Source organism: Benincasa hispida, chromosome 12 (assembly GCF_009727055.1).
Source record: "Benincasa hispida cultivar B227 chromosome 12, ASM972705v1, whole genome shotgun sequence".
Classification (NCBI taxonomy): Eukaryota; Viridiplantae; Streptophyta; class Magnoliopsida; order Cucurbitales; family Cucurbitaceae; genus Benincasa; species Benincasa hispida.
The window spans coordinates 21889195-21907292 of record NC_052360.1 but is presented as its reverse complement, the minus strand read 5'-3'; the positions used below and the strand labels follow the sequence as shown (position 1 = coordinate 21907292).

Below are 18098 nucleotides of genomic sequence, written 5' to 3'. Positions count from 1 at the left end.
CAATAGAAAAATGGCGGATTCTAACGTGATTGAAGAAATAGGGTAAAAACCAGAACCACAACCATTTTAAATTTGAACTGCAGGTGAAGAGAAGAAAACTTGAATTTAAAGAGCAAGTTGCATTAAATAATATGTGGTAAGAATTAATTATGTGCTGATGGATTTGAAAATTGGCCCAAATTACTCCACTTTCCAAACTGACAATTAATTGCTATAGATTAATTTGACAAACCCCGAGGGTTCGCAGAAATTCAAAGTGAGAGACATCCAACGACTTGGTGAAGATGTTTGCAATTTGTTTATCAGTACTAACATGCTCTAGAACAATAATCTTAGACTCAACAAGTTTTCTGATGAAGTGATGTCTGTTATCAATGTGCTTAGTCCTGCTATGCTGAACAGGATTCTTGGAGATGTTAATAACACTCATGTTGTCGCAAAACAAGGTCATGACATCCTGTACAACATCATACTCTTGAAGCATCTGTTTTATCCATAACAATTGGTTGCAACTACTACTGGCAACTATATATTCAACCTCGATAATTGACAAGGATTACACAATTTTGCTTCTTGTTGAACCAGGATATGAGGTTGTTTTCTAAGAAGAAACATCCTTCGGAAGTACTTTTTCTATCTTTTGAATTTCCAGCCCAGTTTGCATCGCAGTAGCCAACAAGAATACCATTAGTATTAGAGGAATAAAAAAACCATAGTTCACAATCTCACTAATGTATTTGAAAATCCATTTGACACTTGTCAGATGACTTTGTTCAGATTTGTTTGAAATCTAGCATAATGCCAACAACATAAGCTATGTCTGGACGGTTGGTTGTCAAATAAAGAAGACTTCCAATCATGCTCCTTTATAAACTTTCATCAACATTTGCAGCATTGGTGTTTTTGGTAAGTTTAGCATGAGTTGGGGCTGGAGTGCATTTGGGATTTGTTTTCTCAAGACCAAACTTTTGAAGCATATTTATGACATACTTACTTTAAGATATAAAAATCTCATCTAGTAATTGTTTGACTTGAAGCCCTTGAAAATACATCAGCTCTCCCACCATGTTCATTTCAAATTCAGCTTTCATCTGATCGAAAAACCGATCTATAAGACTGTGGTGATCCACCAAAGATAATGTCATCAACATATATTTGGGCAATAATGAAATCTCCTCCTGTCCTCTTCATGAATAGAGTTTTATTAGAATTCCTCTAGAATACCTCTTCTGTAGCAAGAACTTTGTTAGTCTTTGATACCATGCCCTTGGGGCTTGTCTTAAACTATACATGGCTTTACGAAGTTGTACACATGTCAAGGACAAGGTGGATCTATAAACCCTTAGGTTGTTCAACATAGACCTCTTTATTTAAAATACCATTCAGAAAAGTGCTTTTAACATTCACCTGGTATAATTTAAATTTGAGCAGACAAGATACTCCAAGAAGTAAACAGATAGCTTCTAACTGAGCCACAAGGGCAAAGCTCTCATCAAAGTCTACTCCTTCCACTTGCGTATATCCCTGGACAACAAGTCGAGCCTTGTTGCGAGTAACCATCCCATATTCATCGGATTTATTTTTGAAAATGCATTTTGTTCCAATGACATTTGCAAACCAAGGACGAGGAACTAATTCCCATACCTCATTTATTTGAAATTGATTTAACTCTTCATCCATAACATTCATCCATAACTCATCTTTTAATGCCTCATTTACATTCTTTGGCTTGATAGGGGACGTGAAACAAACTTTCTCAATTAACTTGAGATAGTCCACTTTCTCCTTATTACGAGTACAGACACCGGTATTCAAATCACTAATTATGTTACTAAAAGGGTGTTATTTTGAACGTCTGGATACAGGAAAAACCTCATTGTCAACATCAATAGATTCATTATTATTAGCTTCACCCACATTGCTACATGATGGAATGGTAATACTGATGTCTCTAGCATCCAGGACAACATAAGGAGTAAGACCATGATCTTCGTCTTCTTTATTGGGATGCTCAGAGTTTTGCAAGTTATCAACAACAACATTGATGGACTCCATAACATTTTGATTGTGCTTGTTAAAGACACAGTAGGCACGACTGTTAGATGAGTTGTAACATCCCGATTTTTTTAGGAAAATTTAAGTTAATTATTTCAAATTGTTGAGTTTTAGTTTCCTAACCTTTGGAATTTGGAAACAAATTGTTACAGTTGAAGAAGTTTTATTGGTTAATGTGGATTCTTTGAGTATGAGTTTTAAATTAATTGGAAGGGATAATTGAATTATTTGTATAATAAATTTTGAGTTTTTGTGAAATTTGAAAGGGAAAAGAGGACATTGTGGTTTTAAGATTTTACCCTCTTTAATTTTGGAACTTGATCCAAAATTTAAGTAAAGAATTAGAAAAAGATAATTGATTTATTTGGAAGTAATTAAATCAGTACATAAAAAGATTTGTAAATTTGGATTCAAGTTAATTTGGAAAATTAGAATTTAATTTTGGGGTTTAGAATTTTTGGAAAGAAGTGATTTAAAGTTGGTGAATTTATTTTTAGGTTTATTTAATTAATTGGAGAAGAGGTGAAAGATTTGAGTTTGATATGATATATTTATTAAAGAAAGGAAATATATATATATATATATATATATATTATCTATGTATTTGTGAGGTGGAGAATTAAAAAGAAAAGAAATATGGAATTTTCAAATCCCCACTTTCTCACTCTCTCTGGTTTAGACGAACTTCGGCTGCCGCACTGCTGACGTCCACATCCTTTCCTCCGTCAAGTTGCAACCGTGCCTCATCGACCTTCACGTTGTCAGATCTGTTCGCCGTTGGTCCTCTTCTCTTCTAGTCGTTGTCCTTTGTCGAACGCCGTTGTGAGGTTCGTAGTTTTGTGATAAGATCTAAATGATTTTCATGGTTTTATTGAGGATCTTGAATACCCAATAAATAACGTGTTTAATTATCATTTCAATCGTGATTTTGGAGGTTGAATTGAAAGTTTGAAGGAGTTTAAAAGGTCATTAGCGTGCTGTCAAGTAGAGTTAAGGTGATTTCAACAAGAATTTTGGTAAGATTTGGGGCTTTGTAACTTGTTCAGTTCGAATGTAACTTATACGAATTAAGTTATTAAGTTTTGTTGCTGATTTTTGGCGTGATTAAACGTTTAGGTGTGAACCTAAAAGTTAAATTTTATTTTGGTTTATGTACTAGGATTTAATTCAAAGATTGTGGAGATTAGAAGGGGTTAGTTGCTCAAATATTTGGCTCGATTAAGGATTCAAGAATTTCACAAAGATTCAATTGTTTTTTGGTTCAACTTAATATCAAAGTAAGTAATCTTAGTATTGGAACTGCCCATGGGCCAGACACTAGATATATACCAGCATGATAGATGAATATTATGACATAACGATAATATGATAGATGGATAGTATAGTATGACAGATATATATTTTTGTATGAGAATTTGAAAGATTTATTTGTGCATGTAGAGACTTGCATGCTAGTAAGAGATGATACTTGATTCACTGAGGGTGTATTTGATATGAGGATATAGAGGCATATATGCATGTTGTATAGCCATGATGTTGAGGTGTATATGTTTATTATAAAATCATATTGTAATAATTATGATATTGAGACTATGATAGTGTCTTTACTGATTAGTTAGATGCCCACTAGGTATTGTGTTTCCTTCGGAATTCACCAGATTGTGTTTTTTCGAGATTCACCAGATTGTGTTCCCTTTGGGATTCACCAGATTATGTTTCCTTGGGGATTCACCAGATATTGTGTTTCATTCGGGATTCACCAGATATTATGTTTCCTTTGGAATTCACTAGAGGTAGTGGGCATACTTAATTACAGTAGGATAGAAACCAGATTTGCATGTATGTATGTGTACCATGAGGACTAGAGCAATTTTTATGTTCCACTAGAGGTAGGCATCTAGAGGACATAGATGCCTAGCCCGACCCCAGTAGTGGAGTTACTTACTGAGTATTTTATACTCACCATTTCTCATGTTTATGTTTTAAGTAAGGGCAAGGATGCACTGGCGAATGACAAGAGGAATCCTTGAACGAGCCACGAGGGACCAATTTTATGCTTCCGCTCATGATATTTAGATTTCTTTCCATGTTTTTCAACTTTCAATTTGATGTTTGAAACTTACTATTAAGATTTGTTTTCAGACCTATTCATTATCATTTATGATTTATGGGTACCTTATCGTCTGTTTTTAATATCTAAATTTAATGAAGGTATTTGAGTTCAACTTATTTATTTAGCATTTATTTCACTATAAAAGGATGTCGTTTTAAGTTCCATGCATGCATGTGTTTAGTAATGGCCTAACTTGAGTCCTAGGGGGTCGGGTCCTTACATGAGTAACCAAGAAAGATACCTTCATCAGCTTTAGTATCCCATTTCTTTCTAGAATCTCGATCTAAAAGGATATAGCAAGTACTTCCACACATGAAAATACTTAACATTTGGCTTCCTTCCTTTCCAAATTGGGCCGAACATAAATTCTATTATGAATATCACATGCTATATTTAAGGCTTCTACCTAAAAGTGTAGAGGCACACGTTTTGCATGCAACATAGTCCTTTCCATTTCCTGGAGGGTACGATACTTCTTTTCTATACATTATGTTGAGAGGTTATAGGGGAAAACAATTCATGTTGAATACCTTCTAAATTATAGAAGTTTTCAAATTGAGCATTTTCGAATTCTTTACCATGATCAGTTCTTATCATTACAATTTGTGCCTTTTACTCTCTCTGAAGCTACAAGCGTAATGTTTGACAAACTTGAAAAGTGTCAGATTTTTCTCTTATAAAGTGCACCCACGTGAATAAAAAAAAATCATCAACGCACACAAAAGCATATCATTTTTTCTCCTAAGCTTTCCACCTACATCGGCTCCATTAGATCCATGTGTAGTAGTTCCAATATACAGTTGGTAGTATGAGCAAGAACTTTCTTATGAGCAACTCTGACTTGTCGTTCGACCTTTACCATATACAGCATCACTGTTTCTAGATAAGGGGGTATTCCGAGGATAGCATTTTCAAACACAACCCTCCTGATAGGACGGAGACTCACATGACCTAACTGCTTATGCCAAAATGTAGCTTCATTGTTTCGAGCTGTGTGAAAAACATCAGGACAAACATTGGAGACCAAAGATAATAGTTATATGAGGATCGCATACCTATCATGATAGTCACGTTTTCTGCATTGGTCACAAGGCATTTTTCTTTGGAGAAAATTACCGAATGACCTCGATAACATAATTGACTTATGCTGATTGAATTTGCAATCAAGCCTTCAATAAGTATAACATTTTCAAGAGGGGGAAGACCAGGATATGACAGTTGGCCTTTACCGAGAACCTTTCCCATTGCTCCACCACCAAAAGTAACATGTAACATCCTAAGTTTGTACGAAAATGTTTTAGGAAATTATATATATTAGGATTTTACATTAACATGTTCCAAGTACTGGATATTGAATGAAGATACTAAAGTTACATTATTCCATAAATCTTATTGGCTACTAAATAAGTAGCAAACAAAATATTAACTAAGTAAATCAATAAATATTTAAGCAAGAAGTTATTTAAGAAATAAAATAATATATTTTAAAGAAGAAAAACCTAAAGATGGAGAAATAAAAATACTAAGTAAATTAGAAAAAAGTAAAATAATACAATATATATATACAAGTCAACTAGAGTAAAAATAATAAAAACCATAACAATAAATGAAATTCATTATGTGGCAACTTGAATAGATTAAAATAATAATAATAATAAATAAGGTGATAAAGAGGGAGTGAGGCGGTGGAAGATTAAAGAATTTAAAAAAAAATAAAAAATTAATAGTAACGGCGGTGGAAATTGGTCTATATATAGGCTTAAGTAGTTGTTTTTTAGAGATAAAATAGTCGAGTACATCGTGAAGTTAGAGTTATTGTGAAGTAAGTCATTTCATGTCCCTTTTATTCCTTCACTACTTTTATTTAAATTAACTTCTTTCAACATAATTTTAAGAATTCAATCTTAGTAATCGGAAAGGATAATCCATGGAAAAGTTTTTGTTAACTTGACAAATTTGTTAATACTTGAATGTTACAATTTTATTTTCAATTCTTAGACTATAAATATGTTAATAAGTGATTTGTAAGATATCTAAGTTAAATAGTATTATGGTAGTAATATATGCACACAAGTTTCGTAAGTTGTAGTACATTATTATTTGTAAGCTAAATTAAAATTTAAAATTTAATGATAAACAACCTTTTGATTTATAACCTACGTACTTAATATTATTCCTTTAACAAAAGTTTGGAGTTTTATTACTACTATTATATACTACGATATTGCTATTATTACTACTATTCCTTTTACTATACCTCCTATTACTACTAATACAATGTTAAATATTAATATATATATATTTTTAATTATTCTCCATAAGTTTCTTCTTCTTATTATTATTATGATTATGATTATTATTAGTACTACTACTATGACTACTACTATTATTGTTATTATCATTTCACTATTACTGCTATTATTACTATTATTGTTGTTATTATTATTATTTTTATTATTTTTATTATTATTGTTATTATTATTATTCTGGTACTATTATTATTATTACTATTACTAATATTATTATTAATAATATTATTATTGCTATTATTATTATTATTAGTAGTAGTAGTAGTAGTATACAACTACTAGTACTACTACTATTATTATACTAATACCACTATTATCATCATCATCAGTATTAATTGAATTAAGCGTAATTACACTAATACTCTCAAGACTTAATGATTATAATTCTCAAGATAAATAAGCTACATTAATCAAGTTCTTTAACATAATAGTCATAAAGTTAGTTTTAATTATAAGTGCTTTACGAATTTTATAGGATCAAACCATAAGGAATAATAAGGAATAACTAGGATCATAGTCGAGGTAAGTAGTTTATCTCACCCTCTTTTAAGTGTTTTATGGTAGTGTACTTTTACTATGTTACATAATTATGTTATTTTTATGTTGCGTTACATGTTTAAAATGTATTTCTCGACAAGGGACTCCATGCATTATGTTTGTTCACGATAATGTTAAGATCACGTTTTAATTAGGCATAGGTTATGCTTCTAGGGCTGACAGGGTATGTATGGTTGCACCCCTCTAGGCCCAATCTTATATTATGTTTATGCTAGGGATTAATAGGGTATGTATGGTTGCACCCCTTTAGTCCAACCTTACGTTTATGTTAATGGTTAATGTTGGATGCGACTCTGACCCTACTGACTGCATGACTCGCTAATCATCAGATGGGTTAGTTTCCACTTAAGTCCTCATCTTCCTACCAGGGCGGAGGAATTTACGTTGGAAGCATAACCGACCACATCATGTTATTATATGTTTTCGATCCCAATCATATGTTTTCATGACATGTTGCATGTGATTGTGTATTTGGTCACTACATTAAGTGAGAACTACTTACTGGGTATATTATATACTCATCCTATTTTACAGACTTTGTAGGTAAGGACACAACGTAGGTGCCAGAACTGGACGTCGCTCAAAGGGCCAACCATCAAACTCACTATTATGGGCATATATGTATTTTATATCACTACGCTAATGTTTTATAGATCATGGTGTTTTGTATACAATTTTCTACCTAATTAATAAAATTTTAAATATATTCTTTTGAATTTTTTTTTACCAAAACTCATCTCATGATAGAAAAGTCTAAGTATGTATGTCGTAGCGGTCAGACCATAATATTTAAGGATCTGGTCGTTACATAACATGACCAGACCCACACGGTTGAATGTTTTTAATATATAATTTCACATCTGCCATGTGACGAGAATACCTACTGTTGAAGTACTAGTCCTCTTTTGATGAGGTACGGAGAGAGGTGAAAGCAACATGACATTTATCATCAGATTTAGACTTATCCCTTTTTACCCTCCATTCCATTTTAGGTTTCTGGCCACGATTATGCAGTCTAGAATAATTCCACCACAACATATTGCTCAATCTCCTCATTAATTAATAGCAATATGGTCTAATATAACCTTGACCTTCCTTCCCAAAGAAGTGACAAACCTATTTCCTTTTTATTGGCGGATTTTGGGAAGTTGATGCCCCTTCACATGCTTTAGACATCGATGAACCCATCATGGTAACTTTGGTAGATAAAAAACCTTTAAATTGAAAAGATTTTTCTTTATAAAGACAATCTTTAGACCTGCTAAATCCAACACCTTGTTTATCTGAGACCTTTTTCCCTAAGGACAAGATTTTATTTAGATCATCAGTGCCGGAGTTGAGCATACCAACAGATTTAGACAGTTTCAAAATCGGCTTTGATAACATGTAGCTCTTTCTTTAGGTTAGAAATAGTGCTTAGCAGACGACAGTTATCCTCAATCAGATTTGCAATTCACTCATTTTGAATAGTCAACACCTTTATGTCTTCAATCTACATTTGATAAATTTCCTCATAGGACAAACTGTTATGTTTGAAGCAGACTCATCAAGACAGGATGTCTTACAGTCTTTAGGACAAGCTAGGGTGAGATTTCCCACCAGAGCACGCACTTCATCACCCGACTTATTGTTAGTGTCTGTTTCTTCATCATAAAAGATAGTTTAAAAAACCTTTCTTCTACCTTCTAAGAAAGTTAGGACACTCAGTTTGAAAATTTCCAAAACCTTCACATTCACGACATTTGAAGATCCTTTCGCAAGGACCTTGACCACCACTGCCTCCTTTATTGCTTTCAGCTTTTTTGACAAATTGATTTCCCTATCTTGGAACATTGTTATTGTTGCTGTTATTCATGTTTTTGTCATGAGGGGGAACATAGACGCCGTGAGAGGCTGAGTGCTTGTCCCAACGTCTTAGGACTTTGTCAAATTGTTTAGCCAAGAGAGATATTGATTAAGCAAGATTATCATCAGGCTCTTTAATTTTACTAGCCAATTCACCGTTATTCATAGAGGATTACAAAGCTATTCCTTTGGCCTTTCTTTTGGCTTTGTCATCAACAGTCATTTCAAATGTTTGGAGAGACTCGAATAATTCATCAATTTTCATGGTACTAATATCTTGTGCCTCTTTAATAGTTATGACCTTTATATCGAATCTTTTAGAAAAAGATCATAACACTTTGCAACTAGTTTCTCCTTAGGAATTTTTTCTCCCAATGCAAAAGTTTCATTAGCAATATCAAGGAGACACACATTAAACTTTTCAATACTCTCATTATCATGCATTTTAAGCGATTCAAATTGAGTTGTCAAGAGTTGTAGTCTTAACATCCTTACTTTTGAGGTACCTTCATGGGGGATAGCAAGGATCTCCCATGCTTCTTTAGCATTAACACATGTGTTAATTAACCTAAAGATATTATGATCACACCATTAAAGTTTAAGGCTCTTGAGTTTCAAGTGAGGCTTGAACTTCCTCTTCAGTCTAGTCATTTTCAGGTTTCTGACTGACAACTCCATTTTTGTAAGTAATGGTAGGAATTGACCAACCAGTAAGCACAACCTTCCAAGACTTGTTGTCAATATATTTGAGGAAGGCATTCATTCTGGCCTTCTAATAGGAGTAATTAATTCTGTCAAATATCGAGGGACGACTAGTTGATCCACCTTCCCTAATCGACTCCATGGAATACACAATGAACAAGCAGTCAACCTGTTCTAATACCAATTGAAATATAAGTGAATCACAATAAAACTGTTGGGGTTGATGCCTTAAATTTCGTGGTCTTGTAGTTTGTAATTGTATTTGTACAAATAATTTATTTATGGAATAAAATACTCGACATTTAGTTGCATTAACCTAAAAACTAATAAACTAAGATCCAAAGTTATCTGTTGTAACTCAAACATGTATGTGGAGATATACAGGTGGATCATGTTTAAGTGATAACATGAACTATTTATAGTAGATGGATAAGGCTAAGTACCTTATCCCATTGACACTACGAATACGACCCGCTTTGTACTTGTTACAATTGTTGTAAAGTGCTACAAATGATATGATCCTGATCATTCATGTGGGCGGGGGTATTCTATACAAATATTTTTATAAGACCAGACCACGAAATGAATAATCTCTCTATATTACACTGTTGCTTGAAGAGACTTATATTTCACCAGGATGACCATAGATGACTTGACCTAAATCCTGAGTGAGTTGTAAACTCCTACCTATGAAGGCGGTCCTTTGATATGCATGGGTGAGAGTAGCCAGTTTCGCCGACTCAATATGCCTATCATTTTAGGGATTCGTCTGATTGGGGAGTTGAGAGCACAGCTACACAAGAAGAAATTCACTCATTCCTTAGTGTTAGGTAAGTAGAGAAATTTCTTCTTTAAGGGTTGATTCGAGGCTTGAACGATGTGATGCCACACCCTCTCCTGACTTGAGAGGGGTTTGGTTATAGTTGAACTATAACTAATTGTTCATTAAAGGGATACGTGGTACTTAAGAAGTTAGATGTAACAATAAGGGGAAAACGGTAATTTTGGCCCAGATGTACTTACGAGCAATTTGTGAAGGTCAGCACACTGTTGATTGGTTAGATCCAATGGACACAGAAATATTATCTATAGTACAAAGAGTACAACTGTCGGTCTTTAGTGGAGTGTCTGACAGTTAATGGAAGTTGATTAATTTAATTAAAGAGTTTAATTATCTAACTAAGTATCATTGGAGCTTCAATCTATAGGTCCATAAGGTCGCCTCGTCAGCTCAATTGAGATTAATGAGAATCAAATTAATTTTGGATTAATTTGAATTATTCAAATTAGTTGAAGAGAATTAATTATATAAGATATAATTAGTATAATGTATGTGATGCATTATAATATAAAGTTTTATTTGAGAGAAATAAATATTTGAATATGATTTAAATATTAATTATATGAATGAGATTCATATAAATACTATAGGTTAAATGAAAGAATAATAAACTATAAGTTATGTTATATGTGATATAATATAAACTATAGATTATGTGTTATATTAGATATAACATATGATTATATATATATATATATATATAATTAAAAACGATTTTAGTTTAAAAATAGTTATTGGAGGGGAGTTACTGGATAACCATCCCCCCCTCTCTCACTCGTTTTAATGTGGGTGTGTGAAAGTGGTAGATATGATTCTATTCATCTTCCTCCTCTCACTCACAGAGAAAACTCACTGAGAAAACTCTTTTTCTCAAAAGGAAATCTTCCATTCCAAAATTAATTACTGAAGTCCACCCACTCTTTAGTCGATTCTCAACCTTGAGAATATCGAGGACTCCTCGTGGTTGTGTCCAGAAGTTGGGATTTATGTTGCTGTATTCGTCAGTTCGAAGGAAAATTTGATTTGCTTGTGACTTGGAGGGGAAACGTGAAAAACTTGGTCTTCAAGGGTAAGTGAATCCTCTAATCCCTTCTTCCTCCCTAAATTGTTAGAAAAGCACGCTTAATTAGCACTATTTAATCCTAGTTCTGGTCTTCTGTATGATTATTGTGCTGTAAAATTTAAAATTGGGGCATGATCCTCCCATTGCGGGTATTCACTTACTCCTTCAAAAACAACCACAAGATAGAACCAATGTTAGAGACAATAGTAAAAACAAAAGGAAAAGAAGTAGAAAGAAAAGAGATGCACACGAAGACTTGATAACCCAACTCGGTGATTAACACTTACATCTGGGAGGCTTTATGCCTAGGTAAAAAGAGAACCACTAGTATGCAACGTAGTTTAACAACAACACTTCAACTAAGATTACCTAGAGTTTCATCATCCATGTTAGAATATTAGTAAGTAAGTTAGGCTCCCCTTAACTTTAATAATGCTTACAATGAGTCTACAAATTTAGGCTCTCTCTAAGTCTAATGCCATAATGACTTCACCCCCACTTCACCTACTAGTTGAAATAACACCCAACCAGTTTATCAACACGTACTAAGAAGCACTTGCTTGATCAACCCGAGCTTCAAAGAATCAAAACTGCTACTTTCTCTGATTAAGCCACAACAACATGCACGAAAATCCTCTTAAGGTTTTTCAATCGGATGTCGCACGCACCATCTCTCCCACGACTCACTCAACATTGATTTTTTACCAGCCACAAAAAGGAGAAGAACAAATGAGGCAAGAATACAATAACGACAAAAATACAATAAGGAAAGTATTCATCATAGCAAACCTATCACCAAAAGAAAGAATATTCGTACCAAGTCAGTGACAAAATATCTAACAAAATAAAAAAAAAAAATTATTCGCCAACAATAATGTAACAAAAACTATTTTCAGTATGATCTAAATAGGTGAAATTATAAAAAGGATAAAATACAGTTTTAGTTATCAGTGGTAGATCTAGAAATTTTAGTTAGGAGGCGATATATATAAAAATTTAATTAAAAACAATCTATAAAGAAATGTAAAAAAAAAATATTTGTTTCATATTTTCTTTTGAATTCGATGCACGTTGCACAATTGTCTCTACTGCTTAAACTATTGAAGAAGAGAATATTACAATAAAATTTGTTAAAGTGTTGTAATCGATTCCCATCGAGAAACTCCCGGTCGTTTAATCATTCTCTTGAATTAATCCTCGACCATTTGATATTTCATCTTTGTTGAAAACTTTTCTAATTTTTAAGGGAAAAAAAAAATCTCTGAATAAAACCTGCAAAACTTTTTTTTTTTAATTATTTTTTATTAAACTACTATTTTGGTTTCTATATTTTGAAGTTTATTCAATTTTACTTCTTATATTTCAATTGTCTAATTTCAGTCCTTATATTTTCAATAAATCTTAAACTTAATCCCTCAACATTAATTTTGACTGAAATTGGTTAAATAATAATAATAATAATTTGCATGCAAGAAGATTCAATATGTTAATTTTTTTTTATTAAAAATGTTAAAAGACAACAAAAAGTTTGATAAAAAGTCAACAATAAATTGATGACTAAATTTAAATTTTATTGAAAGTGCAAGGAATAAAATTGGACAATTGAAAGTATAAAGATTAAAATTGAACAAATTAATATAGAGACAAAAATGATATTTTGATGTACTTAGTTTTGATTTTTTGATATTTTTTTATTTTTTATTTTTTGGGGTTGAGGGATTCTTTATTAGTTCTTATATGCATGCATGCATGAAACATTATAAATTAAATATACCAAAATCTTTAGTCACCTTTATAATTATATCATGGAAGAATATATTGTTTGGATTGGATTCTCTCAACTTGGAAAAAGAGAGGAAATAATCACGAAGAATCTCCTAATGTAACACCATTAGGTCAAGTATTCGAGTGGGTGCGTTCAAAACTCTTAGGCCATATTTGGTTCGAAGAGTATTTAAATCAATTGTCGCTCCGCAACAAAAAAGAAAAAATATTAACTCCACAACTTCTTAACTTCTTACATTGTAGTCTTCACAACTAAACAACTCTCTACATTTAACAAACTCTCCAAACTAAACAACTCCCGTCTTTACCTCAATATGATTCTTCAGATAGATAATTTAAATTTTAATTAACTCAATTCACGAAATATATCAGTTCTTACTAATAAGCGTGAGACAAAATTTATTGACATGACCAACCTATCTAATAGACCAAATCTCAACCTCATCTCAAATTTAACTAATAATTTTAGATTACAAGTTTAGTCTCTTATATTAAATTTGTATTAATGTTTGACTTTTAAACTTAAAAAAAAAACTCCCATAGAATTTTGGAATTCCAATTTTGTGTTCTATAGGTTTTAGAACTTTAAAATATCTAATAGTTTTTCGTACTTTCAATGTATGTATAATTAATCTGTGACATGATTATATATATAACATTATATGTTATATTAAATATAACATATGATTATATATATATATAACATTATGTGTTAGAAATTTTCAAAAGTAACTTGTCTATTAGATATAAAGTTGAATTTTATGGGATTGAAAAGTTTAATTTCATATCTAGCAAGTTTATTTTTTAAAGATATTGAATAGGTCAATGACCTTTGACACAAAATTGAAAAAATAGGGACTTTTATTGTACACAATTGAGAGTTTAAGAACCTATTAGTCACTTTATAAAGTTCAATAGCTTGTCGACATAAAGTTGAAAGTTAAAATTTAACAACTTATTCGATTTTTTTTTTAAAGTTCAAAAACTAAATAAATACAAACCTAAAAGTTTAGAGACCGGAACTAATATAACCTATTTTTAACTCCAATCATTTAGGAAAATAGCAATTTGAGACTAAATAAAAATGAGATGAATTGGAATTTTCATGATGAAGGATAAATTTTAAAGTTAACCAATCAAAATTGTCCACATGTCATTTTTTTAAGGAATATATTAATTTAAACATAACTCAAGTGATTGAAACCTATTTTCGAATCTCGCTCCGTTAGCAAATCACGAGATATGTCATTTGAATCTTATATATTGTATATATATATACATATATATATTCTTATAGAATTTGGGGAAGTGTTAGAATTTCAAGAGGTTTTTGCAAGTTTTCATCCTCAACCACTAAAACAACATTAATTTTTCTTCTACTATTTTTCACCAACATTCAAGTTATAAATAGACTTTTAGTTCTATCAATTCAATAATTACTCTCATAAAGTTGCTTCAATCTAACATATTTCAAGATATTGGTGGTACACTTTAGAGAGTGCTTTTGCTCACAAACTATTTTAAAGTACTTTTCTCCTAAACACTTCAACATATAGGTTAGCCTCAAACATGATAATTCTAAATGAAATTTTTTTTTAACTACATTAAACTAGAAGAACTCATAACACATATACTAAAAAATACAATAGTTACAAATCCGTTATATATTGTCTACTTACGACAACGACCCCGACTACGATTTAAAGCATTGGAAGAGTCTAACTTGTCTTTTAATCCATCTTCTTTTGCCTTGGAACAAAAAAGATACCCAAAAATTGCTTAAAGCTTAAGCCAATAGTTCATTGCTAGACAGAAACTTTTAGTTGTAAATAGTCACACATACACAAAAAGCCACTTATAAAAGCCACTTATAAAAAGGCTTATAATTGAATGAAGGGGAAGTGGGTTCAGTGAGCAAATCAGTTGTAGGGCAGCCCCCCTTTGGGCAGGTCAGTGGAATTATTCAAATTTATTATCAATGTTAATTCCATAGAATTAGCCCAGTGGGGGCTGCCCTGTGACTGTTTTTGGCTTAATTTTGTATTAGTTTAATCCCTATGTGCCCTTATTAATTAGGGCATACAATCACAAGTGGGGAACGCCTTAGAGGTAATGAAATTAAAGGATATGATTAATTTTTGTGGTTGTAGTAATCTTCTTGTTACAATGATTTTCTCTATTTTCTAAATTTCATATTGTGTAGATTTACACAAATGATGAGGTTTTATATATGTATAAAGTTTTTCTATTATGTAGTCTTATTTCGGTTTTATGACTAATATGTTTCATTAAAAACTAAGGTTTTATTAGGTAACTATTTGATTTTTTGTTTTTATTTTTGAAAATTATGACACTGTTTTCACCTTCTAATTTCTTCTTTTGTTATCTATTTTTTACCAATGGTTTAAAAAATCAAGCCAAATTTTGAAAACTAAAAAAAGAATTTTTTGAAGACTTGTTTTTGTTTTTGAAAGTTGGCTAAGTATTCAACCATTATATTTAAGAAATATGCAAATCATGATAAAAAAAATGAAGAGAAAGTATGCTTAATTTTCAAAAACCAAAAACAAAAAACGAAATGGTTATCAAATGAAACTTAAAATTTCTTACTTTGCTTCCGTGGTTGGGAGGGAGAAGTATGAAATTCTTTTCATTGACATCACACTTGTTTTTAGTGTTCACACAAGAGATTTCAGGAAGAAAATTTAATTCATGGACGAACTTGAGTTTACTGATTTGCAGTAGCATTATACACTCTAATGTATAAATCTTTTGATGCTTTCTCTCGAAGATTGACTTTAATCTGAAGGCTGATGAGCTTGTTCTAGTCTTTGAACTCTTTAGACTCTGAATGAAAACTTTGGCTTTTGATTCCTCTTAGTGAAATGACAATAACATAATGGATCTTGAATTCTCTGTCCCTCAATCTCTGAACGAATGCCCTAAATGAAGGGTGACCTTTTTTATTTGGGTTGGTTGCACAAATAACATCAGACCTAAAATAATAATAAAAAAAATGTAAAACAAGGATAAACATATATTAGGGATATGACACAAAATTAGTACCAGATATCACTAATAGCTATATAGGTAAATGACTAAAAGCCCACACAACACAATATTTCGTGCATCTTCTTGTTTTCTCAAATTGAAAACTGTCATTGATAGTAGCTATCAATGATCAAAATACCAAAGTCTAGGGTAAAGGCAAATGAGAGAAACCATCACGGTAATGACAAAGATGATTTTATGACATATATTTTGATTTATATAAAAGGATTCTTTAGGCTAAAATGTGCGAAGGTCTCTTAGAATTTAGATTATCTGAATATTGTCATCAACCGAAATGTAATTCAACTACTTCAGATATATATATTCATGATTTAGAGAAAAGAGATTTAAAAGGGAAAAAAAAACCAAACTATAGTCGTTGTTATATATATATATCCTTCACGATTAGCAAATTATATTTTAAATGAGAATTACAAATTGACACGTTAGTCTCATCAAATAGTTCCTGCACCAAACAGGAATAAAAATTGAAGGGGCTTTTTTATTAAAAAAGAAATTATGGTGTGTTGGGAACAAACTTGGTTTAAACTTTAAAGGGACATTCAACGTAAAAATTATCTTAAGACTATAATAACCACTTCTTACTAAAGTAAATAGTATTTTAAATCTCCTAATTAGCTATCGTCAATACTATTTCAAAACCTCTATTTACTACCGTTATTTGCTATACTTTTTACTATTTTACATTTATCAAATTTTTATTATTTGCTACAGTGTTTACTATTTTCTTCTCAGACTAAAATAGTTTACATCTTAAACACATACTATTATAATCCAAACTAAAATAATCTACGTTCCAAACACAAACTATTATAACTTAAGACTATAATAGCCAACTCCTTATCTCAAACGCTCCCGTTATAGGCCTATTAAGCATGGTAGCAAGCCATAATATTTAAAGATGTATAAATTAACTGGATCCATGAGATGTAATTCTTGAATCTTCTATATAGAAAATATGTGATTTGGGCCTTCTTCAATTATGCAGTTAAAGACCAAGATGGATGATCTTACTATGAAGAATAAGAGATTAAAGAAGCATAGTACGGTAATAAGACAAATAGCAAAATTTAAATTGCGATTTTGAAAAATAGACAAATCCCATTTCTTTTAATAAATAACCAACCGAAAAACACATCGAGTATCTTCAACATTGTGATTGTTGTATTATGGACACTATGAAATGAACGAAATAATCGTACTTTCAAGGATGTCAACAGAAGCATTATAAATCTTTAGGACGACATATGCTCTCGCATCGACAGTTGGTCATACAAAGAAGCATAGTACGGATCTAGTACGATTGTCATTAATCTTAATGCTTTTTATAACGATTGATTTCTATGTTTCGGTTGGGTTTATCTCTAGCCCTCTTCTCTCTGTTGTTTTGTTGTTTCTCCCTCATTTGGACTCATTGAGTATTATTAATGAATTGGTAGATGATGAAAGTGCTAAGAATGTGTTGAAGATATTTGTGCTTCTATTGACCCTATTAATTATCTTTATTTTTTTTCTTAAAAAAAAAACATCGAGATTTTTTTTCTCTAAATATATGGACCAAAAAACCACATAATGATAAAACTTGAGACATAGTGTCATTAAAATGAAATTTAAAAACACAATAAAAACAAAAAAAGCCAAATCACAACAAAATCGCACAACGAAACAAAAGAGATTTAAAAAAAATTAAATATTAGTTGCTAAAACTTGATAGTTTAAAATCATTCAAAATCAAAAGGAAATCTGATAAACTGT

The 18098-nt window shown here is 31.4% G+C and overlaps 1 long non-coding RNA gene across 1 annotated transcript; it reads left to right on the top strand.

The window, feature by feature from the left end:
* Nucleotides 1–15186: 15186 nt before the first annotated feature.
* On the top strand, nt 15187–17814 carry LOC120068049. Its single transcript, XR_005479076.1, has 2 exons — nt 15187–15380; nt 17332–17814. It is a non-coding gene; the product is annotated as an uncharacterized LOC120068049 (long non-coding RNA).
* The last annotated feature ends 284 nt before the right edge of the window (nt 17815–18098 follow it).